The 15,825-nt window shown below is 41.5% G+C and overlaps 1 long non-coding RNA gene across 2 annotated transcripts in view; it reads right to left on the reverse strand.

Annotated features, from left to right (window-relative positions):
• Positions 1-220: 220 nt before the first annotated feature.
• The window catches only part of LOC141582978 (uncharacterized), a 60,815-nt gene continuing 45,210 nt past the window's right edge, over positions 221-15,825 (reverse strand). For both annotated transcript variants that reach the window (XR_012515827.1, XR_012515826.1), the window contains exons 2-4: positions 4,110-4,279; positions 3,425-3,634; positions 221-899 (exon numbers count right to left, since the gene is read on the reverse strand). This is a non-coding gene — a long non-coding RNA (uncharacterized LOC141582978). The remainder of the gene's footprint in view (positions 900-3,424; positions 3,635-4,109; positions 4,280-15,825) is intronic.

The following is a 15,825-nucleotide window of genomic DNA, read 5'->3' on the forward strand; positions in this document are numbered from 1 at the left end:
TCCACGCTGGGTCCACCAAGCTATGGGTGCAAAGGGCCATTCACAAACAGTGCTCACCACTGCAGTCTGGCTTCTGCTGGTCCCTTTCAAAACCATATTTGACCTTCCATCTCCATCCTTTTCCATCCCACTCCTCAAGAGCCCAGTTTTAGAACCCTTGAACTCCAACTCGGCATTGGAAGAACACGATATTGTACTAAGAATATCATGTGTTGTTTTCAAATACAATCAGAGCAAAACAAATGCTACAACATCTATCCTTCCAGAGCAGGCAAAGTGCGTACTTCACTCAACACAGCTGACCCTCATTTACTGTGTCTGAGCCAAGTGAGTCCTGAGCATCTGTTTCGTGTGAATAAGGAAAACAAACAAGTCAGTGTACCATATCTGAATTTTAATAACGTCTGGGTACAATACAGCAAGGTTGGTGTGCTATAAAAACTTGTTAACGTGTGACTCATCCCACGGTGTTTTCACTGGCCACCAGGCTCCCAATTAAATACCAGCCAGTGAGCTGAGTGTCTGATGAGAGGCCAGGAAACCTCATTACTGATAAGGTTAATATAATTAGTTACTTTTGTCAGTGCCTGTGAGTGGCTCCTCAAATTAAAAACACAAATAGAAAACACACGTGGGAGCGTTTCCTCCATGTGTGGAATTCCTTGTGGCTGTTTCTGCCCACCCATTTCCCCTCCTGAGTCACACCTATCTGTAAAACACCCCTGTCCACCAGCAACCAGCATTTTACAAGACATACTATTAAAGGGAACTCAAAACCAGGAACAATACGATGTGCTCTCTCTTGTAGATTTGCAAATACGATAGAGCTGCATGCATTTATGTGCTGTAGGGAAAGTCCGCTGATCCTGCAACTGGAATGTGTTCTCACATTTGAAGCTCTGCAAAAGAAAGAAAAAGAAAAGTTGAAGTTTAACTTGAAAGTAGGAAGAAACCTGTGTTGCAGCTAATGGCATCCCAGGCTAGTCCGTGTGCAGGAAGTGCAGTTTGTGCCCTGAGGTGCACTGTACTCAGCGATCCGCCCAGCTGTGAGCTTGGGATAGAGGCTGAAAGGTACTGTCTGGAGAGACAGTCACTCACCACTCCCCCAGGACAGCTTTTCTCACAAACTACAGACTTTGACCAGTGACGGGAATACATGTACTTACTCTCACAGGACTCCAGGAAAACAAACATGAACATGCTTTTAAGTGTTCGATAATCCAAACTGAAAAAGAAAGAAATCTGAGTGTGCCAGCCAGCATTACAGTGCTGGTCCTCATTCTTAATATATGCGAACCCCAAGGCCTACTCTATTTTTAAGCAATTAAATAGCGATGATTATAGAGGGTCCCAGGCCCACGTGTGGATAACAGTGTTTAGCTGGTATAGACAGGATAGTTGCAAATAGACTCACTATAGAAACACAACGCAATTGATCATTAACCATCCTAATAGTTGTTTTACAAATTAAATTAGAGCATAATATTTTGCAATTGTATCCTGAAATAAAAGCTATCGCCAAAATAAACTGAAGATTTGAGATAAAATGATAAAAGAACTAAAAGAAAATGTGGACAAGTAGTTCTGTAATCTAAGAATGGGTCTGTCCTTCTAAGTATGAGACCAATGACAGAAATCACAACAATGATATATCTGACTGAAAACCAAAAGCAGTCAGACAAATAAAAGGAAAAAAATCCCAAAAACAGTAACAGCAATAAAAATTACCGACGTAGAAAAGTACATAAAATGAAAGCCTACAATCAACAGGAAAAAAAACTGACAACATAGAAAACAAAGAGTGAGTAAACTTAATATATACAAAGCAATTAAAAATCCTTAAGAAGAAGATGAGCGCCTCATAGGAAAAAAAAAAGTCAAAGGACGTGGTCCGGCCATTTACAAACACAGAAACCCAAATAATTATTTCTTTAAATATAATGTCCTCAATAATCAAAAAATGTAAATGTTAAATATAGATTTTTTTTTCATTTATCCAGTTGGCAATTTTTAAAAAGAAATACTGGAGGCTGTTGTTGGAAGGTCACGGGAAACCCTACCAATTGCAGCTGGGAATGGCAATTGAGACGAACTTCCCCGGGTTCATCCTGCGGTTCCAGGAGGTATCAGAAGTCCTAAAATTTACATTGCCTTTGACACTGGAATTTCAAATTTAATCGAATGAAACAATTGTGTATAAGCACAACAATGAAACTATAACATTTATCACAGAGCATTTATAAAACGGGAAATCATATGGGGTAAGTCAACTAAAGAACATCTATAAAATAGAACACTAGACAGGTTAAAATTACATTGGAAAGGCATTCATGGACTGTTACATTTTAAGGTTGGCTACAAAACAATATGACCCTATATTTATAGACACTGTATACCTATGAGCACACACTACATATATATATATATATATATATATATATATATATATATATGAAAGACATATATACTCTTGAACCACATAATGATGTTTTAGTGTGGTGCCATAAGATTATAATGGAGCTTAAAAATCCCCATCACCTAGCAATGGCGCAGCCTTCCTAATGTCATTACACATCAATGTTACTCATGTTTTTGTGGTGATGCTGATGTAAGCAGACCTACTGCACCCAGTCATAAAAGTCTAGAACCTGCAGTTCATGTACCCTACATAACACCTGATAATGATAATAAACAACTATGTTACTGGTTTTCGTATTGACTATACTAGGTTTCTTATTGTTTTAGAGCCTACTCGTACTTATAAAAAGAAAATGTTCAATATAAAACTGCCCAAGGTAGGTTCTCTGGGAGGTATTCTGGAAGCAGGCACTGAAATCATGGGAGACGACGGTTCCATATGTGTTACTGCCCTTGGAGACCTTCCAGTAGGATAAGATGTCCAAGTGGAAAACGATGACATTCATGATCTTCACCTAGGCTACTAATATGTTTGTATTTTAGTTTTTAACAAAAAAGTTCTAAAAATAAATTTTTTTTAAATAGGAAAAAAGCTTTCTAGAATAAGGACATAAAGAAAAAAATTACTGTACAGCTGTACAATGTGTTTGTGTTTTAAGCTAAGTGTTATTCCAAAATAGGCAAAAGTTTTCTAAAAAATTAAAACATTCATAGAGTTAAAAAGTTGCAGTAAGCTAAGGCTTATTTATTATTAAAAATATATTTTAATAAATTTAGTGTAGTCTAAGTGTCCAGTGTTTATGAAGTCTACAGTAGTGCACAGTAATGTCCCAGGCCTTCACGTTCACTCCCCACTCACTCACTGACTCACCCAGAACAACTTCCAGTCCTGCCAGCTCCATTCAGTGTCAGTGACCTATACAGGTATACCATTTTTTATACCTTGTATCATATTTTTACTATACCTTTTCTATGTTTAGATATGTCTAAATACATAAATACTTACCATTGTGTTCAGCTTGCCTGCAGTATTCAGTGTGTAATGTGCTGCCCAGGTTTGCAGCCTAGGGGCACTAGGCTGTCCCAAACAGCCTAGGTGGGTAGCAGGTTCTTCCGTCTCGGTTGGTGCAAGTCCACTCTGCAGTGTTCACACAGTGATGACTTGGCCTAACAATGCTCTTCTCAGGATGGATTCCTATCATTAAGTGATGCATGACTATTCTCAGAAAAGAACAAAAAGAATGTAAGCTAAAATGTCAGCAGTATCTATAATAAGATCATGGATGGTATTTATTTTATTCTTATTGCTTATCAATAGTTTCTAAGTTTTTTTATAACATGTAACTTCTGTAACAATTTTTTTCAAATGCTGGGGTTTTTAAAACAGAATTTTACAAAGTTACTGGAAAAACAAACCAACAGGCTTATGTTTTTCCCACCAAACTAAATGGCTTTCATTTACTGCTTCCAAAGATTATGCAGCCGCTCTCTCCCCTGATCTGCGTCCAACTATGTAATAATTTCCTTCACATCATGAAAAAATTATTCGAAACCCCAAGCTCACTCACTCAATTAACTCCCTGCCTCTTCCTTACTCAATATTCAATTAACATTGAATCCCTTTAAGTCTTGCTATTTTAAAACCTGTTCTGGGTAATCTGTTTTTTTAAACTGCTAGCTCTTCTTTTTACCTCTGAGTCTTTGTATGTATCTGAACACAAGAGGACGTTTGGAAACAAGGAACTGGTGGGTCTGCACAAAGATGCTTCACTCGTGTTCCGGTGTCCACTCTAAAGATTCACAGGCATAGACAGCAAAGTGGAGCAACGTAGAAGCTTCCAACTTGGAACAGGTGACATGCCTAGGAAAGCAAGGCATGGTGTGATGTGAGAATGCCTGGCACAGGTCAAGCTGGAAACCCTTTTGTTAATGTCCAGATTGCGCAATGCATGGGGCTCTGGCCCCTGTCTGCATTCGGACGCTAGAGTGGCTTTGGACAAGCAGTTTAATTAATCTGGGCATCAGTTACCTCGTTTCTAAAGCTATGAATGACATCTAAACCGATGGTAGCTTATGTCCTTTTCAACCCAAATTATGTTACTCTAACAGGTCCCTTGAAGCAGGTCATAGCCCAGTATCATTACAAATGCATTTCCTTTTGTTACCATGTATTCTGAGGGTGTTTCATCTATTTCACAAATTGTTCCGTTGTTCATCACATCTTATGAATAATGGACTTCTTTGATCGTTGTCCTCAGATTTCTTCCATCCTTCATTTTCTCCCTTATTCTATCTTCCCGCATTGATTCAGACTACGTGTGAGTCATTTATTTATCTCTACAGATTGGGGACTGGCCCTTTATTTTTTAACCTGAGGAAAGTTCATCACGGGAAACTTTCTGATCTATCAAAACCTATCATATATATTGTTATTTCAAGTTAAAAAGAGAGACAGCCAGGAAACAGAAGAGTAAGAATTATAAAAGATATCCTTTAGGTGGCCCAGAATGGGGCTAGCTTTCTATAGGGTTTACAAACAAAAGAACTATTCTCAATCCAAAGCAAAGACAATTTTCCTGACCCCCTCATCTGAAACAAAAGAGGTCATTACTATCTCAAAATGCTTATAAGGGTACAGAGAAAAAGGATCACTCTTACATTACTTTACTAGTGGGAAAATACAACAGCACAGCCACTCTGAAAAAGAGTATAACAATTTCTCAGAAAACTAAATATGCACTTAACATATGACCTAACAATTACACTCTTGGGCATTTATGCCAGAAAAATGGAAACTTATATCCACACAAAAAGCTGTACAGAGGTGTTCATCACAGCTTTATTCATAATAATCCCAAACAGAAACCAGCTGGACGCAGTGGCTTATACCTGTAATCCAAGCACTTTGGAAGGTCAAAGTAAAAAGATTGCTTAAGCCCAGGAGATCAAGACTAGACTGGGCAACATAGTGAAACCCCATCTCTATGAAAAATATGAAAATTAGATGGGTGCAGTGACAGATAAAGGTGATCCCAGCTACTTGGGAGGTTGAGGCAGAAAGATCGCTTGACCCAGAGTTCAAGGCTGCAGTGAGCCCTGATTGCACCACTGCACTCCAGCCCAGGTGACAGAGCAAGACCTGGTCTCAAAAATAAAATAAATTAAAAAAAAAAAAACAAAAACGAAAATGTCCTTCAGTGAGTGAATGGTTAAACAAACTGTGTTACATTCAAACCATGAAATACTACTCAACAGCAAAAAGTAACAAACTATTGATTACACACAGTAACTTCAATAGATCTCAAAGGGTTATGCTGAGTAGAGAAAAAAAATCCAAAAGGTTGCAGCTGTAAGATTGCATTTACACGACATTCTTGAAATGGCGAAATTATAATAGACGATAGATTAATGGTTGCTGGGAGCGGGCATGAATGTCTGTGGCTATAAAAGTATAGCAGAAGGGATCCTTGTTGTGAAAATGCCCTGTGTCTTCACTGTGATGGTGATCACAGAAGTCTACACAGGTGTAAAATTATTAGAACTAAATATACATATACACACAAATAAGCATGTGTAAAATCAGTAAAATCCAAATAAGGCCACTAGATTGTATCAATCTGAATGTGCTGGTTTTGATATTACGCTATAATTATGCAAGATATTGAGAGAGAGGAAGACAGAAGAGAGAGATACTGACAACAAATATGTGAACAATGAAGAGCTAGAGAATGAACCTTAGAATTTTTCCTGTAAAATGCTCTTATCAAATGGAAATGCAAATCTTCTGCAGTCCACATTTCCTGAAATTTTACATTATTCCTAACTTTAGGTGTTCTATTTTGTGGTGGTTGTCATGGTGATATTTAAAGAGGGAGAACTGTAAAGTGCTATACAAAGGATCCTATTTTCTCCAGAGAGCTGGAATAGCATTTCCTTAGCGTAGCGTCTGCCATTGGTTTCCCACCCACGTGGCTTGACCCACCTCAGCAGTCACCTGCAGACAAAAATGCCAGGGAGTTGACACTTCAGGAGCAACCCTCAAGCAATGCTGGACAAGGATTGGTGAGCGATGCTGCATTTTCCTCCCCCACCAAGGACTGCATCAAGGTATGTTCTCCACCCTCTCTCAAAGGTCCCTGACGGGTTTAATCCTGGCTGCTCTCCCCACGTTACCACCCACAATCACACCTCTTCCTTCTACCTGTCACCCTCTCCCCCATTTCATCTCTCAAACAAACCACTTAAACCCAATTCCTTGTCTCAGGGTCTGCTCTTAGAAGGACCCAAATAAAGATCCTTGCACTGAAGATTTGTAGGTACCGATTCCAAGGTCCTGATGAACAGCTGAGCTTCTCTCCTCCTAATCAATGACCAAACACACAGAAACTGCAACAAACCTCATGGAGATGTAACAAAATGGGGTTTGTTTATTTAACACTGACAACGATGCCCTCGGGTAAATATAGGCTTCGGCATTTCTGAAGGGTCTCTATTTAACTGTAACAAACATGGACATTGGCCATTAGACTGTTTTTTAAATAACTGTCTATAAAGACTTTTTTCTGGGCTGGGTACAGTGGCCTGTAATCCCAGGACTAAAGGCCTAGGTGGGTGGATCACGAGGTCAAGAGATTGAGACCAGCCTAGCCACCATGGTGAAACCCCGTCTCTATTAAAAATACAAAAATTAGCTGGGCGTGGTAGTGGGAGCCTGTAATCCCAACTACTTGGGAGGCTGAAGCAGGAGAATCACTTGAGCCTGGGAGGCAAAGGTTGCCGTGAGCCAAGATCAGGCCACTAAATTCTAGCCTGGCAACAGAGCAAGACTCTGTCTCAAAAAAAAAAAAAAAAAAAAAAGACTTTGTCTAACAGGTTCCATTCGCTGATGCAAATCTGCATTCAGTGTACACGTTTTTAGAAAACCGACACACTTGTGTTCCAGTTCTAGTTTCTAGATGAAGTCCATCCTGGACCTACAAACCCAGCAGTCCCATCCAGAGAGCTGAGGTGTTGGCTGGCTTCTAAGACGCCAGTTAAGTGACTTAGGAAAGGCAACTTAAAGCAAACTCTTATCAGAAAAATGAAGAAAGAAAAAAGAATGTTTTGAGATCTGAAAAAAATTCTAAATACAGTCATCTTTAGATACACTTGGGAAATTGGTTCCAGGACCCCCTCATATACCAAAATCCACACATTCTCAAGTCCTGCAGCCAACCCTGTGGAGCCCTTATATAGGAAAAGGCAGCCCCTCTCAATGTGGGTTTTGCATCCCACAAATACCGTACATACAACCCACCTAGACTACTAACCAGCTGCAGTCCTATTAATTAATACCTCGAATTACTGTTTCTTCCATTTCAGCTGCTGGCGAGGCAATACTCTACTGTCACTATTTTCAATGGTTCTGCTATAAATACATCTGTGGGTGTCTACTTAAACAGGCTAATATCTAAATATACTTTTATAAGCACACGGATGGAGCAGCTGAAAGAATGAACTGGAGGTCTGCATATTTAGACCTGTGCCAGGGGAGTGGCGAGATGCAGGGAGGCAACTTCCGTCAAGTTCCTCAGACTTCCTGGAACTCTGTTTACTTATCAGCCAAATAAAGTGTTCGAATTAGATAAGAAAGGAAGGCAAGTCTGTGATTCTAGATAACGTTTTCGTTTAGCAGAAAGGAGATCTGTTGATAATATTATCGTCCATGCACTGATTCACCAAGCATTCCCTAAGCATCTTCTATGTAGCAAGCACTGCACAAGGGATACCATAATGTCACCATGCATGAATGGATAGGCCTGGTCCAGGCTCTGCCACTGCCGCGATTCTCACCACCACTATTCCCTTCATCATGACTTCATTTACTTCAGGTTTAATGTCCCAGGAGCCAGTGTCCACCCGGCCAAGCTTAGGACATGTGCCTACATGTCCAACAAAATAGATGGACAAAGGATCTGGCCTCCATCAGCTTTCATGGTGGTGGGCGCCAGGGGTGGCTATCACCAGGAACTGTCCACCCACCAAGATGATGCACAATAGCAAATTGCTCCAACAGGACACGAAGCCACACAAAAAGGAGGGGGACTTGGATGTGAGACAGCCAAAAGAGGACACCTATCAACCACATATGCCCCCTTGAGCTCTCTGACACTCAGTGCCAATGTGTGACTCCACCTGTGTCCTTGAAGGAATGCAAGGAGCTTTAAACTTCATCCAGCTCTCTAAGGATACTGATAGAGGAGGAGAGAAGGTGGGCCTGCGGAGTCCCTCATGCTTTGGGGACAGATTCCTTTCCACTTCGTTTTTCATAATATTCTCACATGAGATATGGCCAGGAAGAAGGCCCTCAAGAATCTGGAGGTGGAGATTGGGATCCGCTTTCTGGCTCTATCTGACTCTCGGTGTTTTGTCACCACCCCAGCAGAGAGAATATTCAGGACAGTATTCAGGACAAGGTGCCGTTCAGTGCCTGGGTTACTGGATGCATGGAGAACTTCCCAGCATTTCATGGGTGAACGCCACTGGCTGTGCCGGCCCAGGCTGGAAGCGGGTTTGGCCTTCCTCCCATTAATCAAAAGTTGACAGCATCAGGCTGTCCCAGATGCTGATGCCATTGTACCTCATACCTACTAGTGCTGGAAATCTTTCTGTCCCTATCACTGTTCTTCGCTCAAGCTCCTCACTCCCTAACCAGCATCATTAGAAGACTATTGTAAAAGAAACTTTGGCATTTTGTACTCAACCCTTAAGAAATTAAACCTAAAATTCATATGGGAAGGCAAAAGATCTAGAATAGCTAAAACAAGCTTGAAAAAGAACAACCAAGTTGGAGGGATAACACTGCCTGATTTCAAGATTATTACAGCCACAGACAACAACATAATATAATATTGACATAATGATAGACAAAGAAATCAATGGAATAGAGTCCAGAAGTAAACTCACACCTTTATGGACAATTGATTTGCAGCAAAGTTGCAAAAATGAAAAAAAAAAATTAATCACTTCAACAAATGGTCCTAGAAAATCCAAAATTGGATGCATATGGGCAAAAACAAACAGAACAAAATATAAATAAATTTTAAAACCATCATAGTTAAATTTTACATAGACCTGTGATACATTTTTCAGTTAATTTTTCTTAGATAAGGGTCTAAAAACGTGCTCTTAAAAAGCAAATTGATAAGTTGGTCATCATCAAAATTTAAAATTGCTGTTCTTCGTAAAACATTGTGAAGAGAAAATATTCGCAAGTTGCAGTACATAAAAATTCAGAGTATATAAGAACTCTCAAAACTCAATAATAATAAAACAACAAATATATTAAAAATTGAGTGAAGATTTGAATATATGCTTCATCAAAGAAGACAGAAAATTTGGGAGACTGAAGCAGGTGGATCACCTGAGGTCAGGGATTTGAGACCAGCCTGGCCAACACGGTGAAACCCCCTCTCTACTAAAATTACAAAAATTACCAGTATAGTGGCGCACTCCTGTAATCCCAGCTCCTCAGGAGGCTGAGGCACAAGAATCACTTGAACCCAGGAGGCAGAGGTTGCAGTGAGCTGAGATCATGCCATTGCACTCTTGCCTGGGTGACAGAGTGACAGAGTGAGACCTTGTCTCAAAAGAAAAAAAAAAGGAGACAGACAGAAAAGATGCTCAAGATCAATAGTCATTTAGGAAATGCAAATCAAAACTATAATGAAATACCACTACACACCTATTATAATAGCTAAAAATGAACACATCTGACCGTATCAAGTATTGAGCAGGATGTAGAAAGAACCAGAATTCTCATACACCATTTGTAGGAATATAAAAATGGTACAATCATTTTGGAAAAGTTAAGCAGTAGCTTAAAAATTTCAACACAGGATCCAGCCATTCCATTTCTATGTATTTACCCAGGAGAAATGGAAGCATATGTCAGTGCAAAGCCTTGTATGTGATATTCACAGCAGCTTTATTGTAATAGCCACAAACCAGAAACAACCCATATGTCCATCAGCAAGTGAATGGGTAAACAAGTTGTGTTATAACGTACACTAGAATACTACTCAAACATAAAACAAATGAACTATTGATACATGCTGCAACATGAATAATTCTCACAATAATTATGCTGAATAAAAGAAACAGATAAAAGGAAATATTGTATGTTGCCATTTAGATACAATTCCTGAAAATGCAAACTTACAGACACGGAAGTTAGATCAATGCACTGAGCACCTTAGGGAAGGGCGCAGGTGACAAGGAGCAGATGGGAGTGGAGATTACAAAAGGCAGGAAGAAACTGTTGTGGATGACCTGTACAGTATCATATGTGCCTATGTCAAAACTTCCCAAATTGTGCTCTAAGTATAGGAAGCTTACTTTATTCCAATTATATATCAATAATTTTTTAATTAAGGGGAAAAATCTGAATATCATGAACCTTCCATAAGCAGGAAATGGCAAGTGCAAGGCTAAGCCATAGATCCTTTCTGACTGTGCTCCTCCGGAATCTCCCCTGCCCCTAGAAGCAAGCGCTCCCTGTGTTTTATGGTTGACATTTTCTCACTGTTTTTAAAAATATGTTTACTGGATGGGCACAGTGGCTCATGCCTGTAATCCCAGCACTTTGGGAGGCTGAGACGGGAGGATCACTTGAGGCCAGGAGTTTAAGACCTGCCTGGCCAACATGGTAAAATCCTGCCTCTACTAAAAACACAAAAATTAGCCAGGCATGGTGGTGTGCGTCTGTAATCCCAGCTACTTGGGAGGCTGAGGCACAAGAATCGTTTGAACCTGGTAGGTGAAGGTTACAGTGAGCCGAGATCATGCCAATGCACTCCAGCCTGGGCGACAGAGCAAGACTCCATCTTCCATGCACACACACACACACACACACACACACACTAACAGAAAGTTTACAATATAAGTAGCTTAATTTTGTCAGTTATGATCTTTATATAAACAAAGTCATGTTCAATATATTCTTTTGTGGCTTGCTTCTCTTGTTCTATAATTTGTTAGTGATATTCATGCATGCCAGTGTGAGCAGTAGTAATCATAGTGCATTCATTCTCACTGCTGTATAGTATTCTAAAACGTTCATTCTATTCCTAATGAACATTTATGTTGTTTCCAGTGTTTTACTGTTTAAACACTGTTTTTGTGAGTCCTTGTGAAAGAAGGACTCCTAGGTGTCAACCTAATGACAGAATTGCCCTGCCATAGCATTTATGCGTATTCCTCCTTATTAAGTAATGCAAAATTATTTTCCAAGTACTTATATGAATTTTCCCTCCCACCAGCAGTATATAAGAGATCTGGTTGCTTTACATCCTCAAGACTACTTAATATAGTCGGTCTTTTAAAGACCAATCTTGGGTGTGCAAAATGGCATCAAAAGGTGGTCTTTAATCTGCCTTTCCAAAGATCACCTCTTTGCATATTAGTCTTCCTTATCACATGTTCCAGTCCTGAAGGGCTTACGATTCAGGATTGCTCAGCAACATAAAACCTGGGAAAACGCATTAGCTGAATCCCTGCTGCTTCCCTATCTTCCAGCTACCTCAAGCCCACACATGGGAACACACACACCCACACACACACACACACACACACACTTAGCACATGTCTAGCATGCAGCACCACCTAATGTTAGTGGAATGAAAAATGATGCCTCCCAGTCCACAAGGCTCAGAAGGGAACAAAATAGGAAGCCTGCCTGTGGAAGCAGAGAAGAGCAGGGGGCTGTTGGTTGATCCCATCTCTTGCAAGTTAGATCTCACTGTGGGGAGAGGCACAGGAGCATGGAAACACAGAGCCTGGAGGAAGGATTTGTGCCTTGTTTTTGTATTTTATTTCTCTTGGCAATAATTCTCTGTTGTGTGCATTGGAACCTCATATGAGAACTGCAAACGGGGTTAAGAGTGGAGGGGGAAATGATGCAAAAGAATGTCCATCTCGCTCTGATTCACAGAGCGATTTGCACCCAGGACCAAGAACAGTGATTGCAGGATCCTTTACCCACTTGATCAACTTCCTCATCTCACTGCAATTTATTTGATCTCTGCCTCTATTTTCTAGACAGAGACAAAAACTGGCCTCCTCCAGAGGAAGAAGAACGAGGTGGGTGGATGCCGAGTAAGTCCATTGAGAACCTGAGCGCAGCGACAATAATGCCGGGCAAAGCACTCATCGTGACAGCCACGTTGGGCTGTTGTCATGACCAGCTGCGTCGTTAGGTCCCTTGCACCTGCCTGTTTCCCTTCTCCCTCCTCAGCCACCAGTGGTGTACGCCTGGCAGCTGCCGCTTTGCAGAGTCTCCTTGCACCGAAATTAAGCCCATCAAACTGTCAGCCCCATTGCCGGGGCTGCTCTCCTGTCAGCCCATGTCATGACGACAGATGATAGAAATGCTGCTATTCAGGCTTCACAGGGAGCGTCTGTTTCCTTTTTTAAATAGCTTTAAAAAGAAGATTGAGAGAAGATACCTGCTTGGCAGGCTGAGCAGGATGACTAAGACAGCAAGTTCTTTTGCTGGCTCTTCTTGCCTGCTCAGTAGTGCTGGGTGACATTGCCTCTAGAATGTTAGGACCAGAGACAGCAGGAAGCCATCAGGGTGAAGGTGGGGGGCAAGGTTCCAAAGAGAACAGCCTCTAGAGAGGGGAAGGAGAAGGGAAGGGACCAACCGGGATAACGTCTTCCCCTTCCTGGAGTCTGCCTCTTCATAAACACCACCCAGCACATTCTTTAGAAGTCCAGAGTCCTGGCCCTTGCTCAATCTTGCATTCTTAGAAGAGTAGATGGGTAGAGATCAACTTTAAGATCTTTGTCCCAAGGCAACTCCAAAGCTTCCAAAATGTTAAATATTCTCTCCTTCAGCCCTTCCAAGTGCTTTGGCATTTACAGCGTGCTGAGAGAGGGCAGAGCGGAAGCTGAAGGTTTTTTACCCCAAATACAAACAGTCTCCTCTTTGTCAGGCTTATGATTCAGGATTGCTCAGCAACATAAAACCTGGGGGGAAAAAATGCAATTCACTTAATGCATTTTCCCCCAGGTTTTATGTTGCTGCTTCCCCATCTTCCAGCTACCCCAAGCCCACACATGGGAACACACACACACACACACACACACACACACACACACACACTATGGATGCATAATTGCAACAACTTAATGGCCTGAGACACAGATTAAATATCCACATTCAGCATGTCAGCATAGAGATGGGAAGAATCTGAGCAGCTTTCTCTTCTTTTCTTCTCAATTTAGAGATGAAGACTGAAGCCCCGAGAAATTAAGTGACTTTTCCAAAACTGCACAGCTTGATGGTGACAAATAAGGGAAAGGAATCCTGGAATCCTTCACTCCTTTTAGGGCTGAATTTGACCAAAAAAGCAACAGAAACAAATTGGGAATTCTTTCTCTGAAGGAACAACAGAACTCTGAAGCATTACAGAGAATCACTCCAGAGGAAAGGCAGATGAGAAAAGATCAGAGAGCACCCACCTTAAAAGCAGATGAAAATAAATTTACACAGAGCAGCTTTACCTTACAGAAAACCAGCTTAGAGCGAATGGTTGAGGGAACTTTGCATATGGGCAATGCCAAGTATAGATCAGACTTCAGTGTTCAGTGTTGCAGAGGATCCGAGAATTTCCTCGGCAGCTTGCTGCTGGGAGCTGACTTTCCCCTTAAGAAGAGGCTTTGAGGAACAGCAACGTCATGTGAAGAATAACGTTAATGATATTTTCACTTACTGAGCACATATAATATACCATGCACTGTTCTAAGAGCCTTATGTTTATAACTTCTTTAGCCCTCACAGCAATGCTGTGAGTAGATGATAATACTATCTTCTTCATAGTTCCAGAGGAGTGACCTGAGACGTTGAGAGGTTATGAAGCCTTTTTTAAGTCGGGGGGCCAGCCCTAGGTGTTAGAGCCCATTTGAAAGGAGGAGTGTGTCCCAAATCATGCTTTTACCCCCGTTGCTGTACTGGATGAGGGTCAGGAGATGAGCTTATTCTGCCATGGTGAGGTAACTCATTCCAGTTGTTCTCAATGGCTTCCAGGGAGATGGGGAGGTGGACATTCTGGACCTGCTCTGCCACAGAGTTGTGACTTTGGACAAGCGTGCAGTAAAGGGTTGCCTCAGCAGACCTGCATTGCCCAAACCCCACACATTTTGAAGCTCTTCAGGACTGGCCCTTGACCAGCTCCTGGGAGATCATCTCTGAGCCCTTGGAATATCCTGCTTGGTAAAAGTATCTCTGTATACCTGGGGCCTTAGGCTGCACCAGATAGTTTATGCTAACAGTGTTATTTATGGATGGACTCTTGGGCCACACTATATCGGTTTGACCTCTGGGGGGCAAATGAGAGAGACACTAGGCACTTTATGGTTATGTGACTGCCCCCTGACCTCCAAGAAAGCCCTGGACACCAAGGTTTTGGTGAAGTTCCCTGGTTGGTGTGTGTTGTCACACATTGTAGCTGGGCAAATTCAACACTGTCAAATGACTGCACAAGGAGAGGACAACTAAAAGCTCAGACTTGTTTTTTTCTGCGCTCTGCCCTGTGAGCACTTTTCTTGGGCTGATTTTAATCTGCATCCTTTCACTCCAGTAAACTGTAACCGGGAGTATAACATTTGTTCTGAGTTCTGTGAATCATTCTACTGAATCACCAACCCTAAGTGTGGATTTGACTATCTTGACATAGCAAGGAAGTCAGTCCCCAGCAGCTTCTTATGTAGAATGAGAGAGTTGACCTACAGCCCTAGATGATTTCCAAGGGTTCTTCAACTCTGTCTTTAAACGTACTTCACAATCCTCTGGGTTTTTTCACTAGTCTCATGTGTCTTACTGTGCAGTCCCATCTACAGTAGGGATGTCCCTGATGTAACCTCCAAACAAATCAACTTTCCCTGACAGAGAAGGGGATGTACTTGGGTCTCCAAAAAATGTGTTGCAAAGCCTGCAACACACAATAATGCCCCAATATCCATTATTGCCTCCTTCCCTGCTAATAGAACCCTGTTTGAACTGGGTACCTAGGTACCTGGAATAAAGAACAAATTTCCCAGTCTTCCTTGCAGCTAAATGTGGCCATGTGAGTAAGTGCTGGCCAATAGTATGAAAGCAAACTTGTGACGTAGGACTCCTGGGAAATGCCTTGAAAGAAGAATGCTCTCCCTATCACCCCCTCCTTCTTGTGATTGTGTTGCAGGTGTATGGTGACATCTGGGTGGCCCATAAGGAGGAAACCATGTTCTAAGGATGGCAGAATAAGGAGATGGGAGAAGTCTGGCTCCTGGGGATTCTGCAAAGCCACCTGGCAGCTATGAACGTCTCCACTACACTTCTTTCCCCTGAAAAACAAACAGCATCCATCTTGTCTAAGCCACTGTTAT

Source organism: Saimiri boliviensis, chromosome 2, assembly GCF_048565385.1.
Source record: "Saimiri boliviensis isolate mSaiBol1 chromosome 2, mSaiBol1.pri, whole genome shotgun sequence".
Taxonomy (NCBI): Eukaryota; Metazoa; Chordata; class Mammalia; order Primates; family Cebidae; genus Saimiri; species Saimiri boliviensis.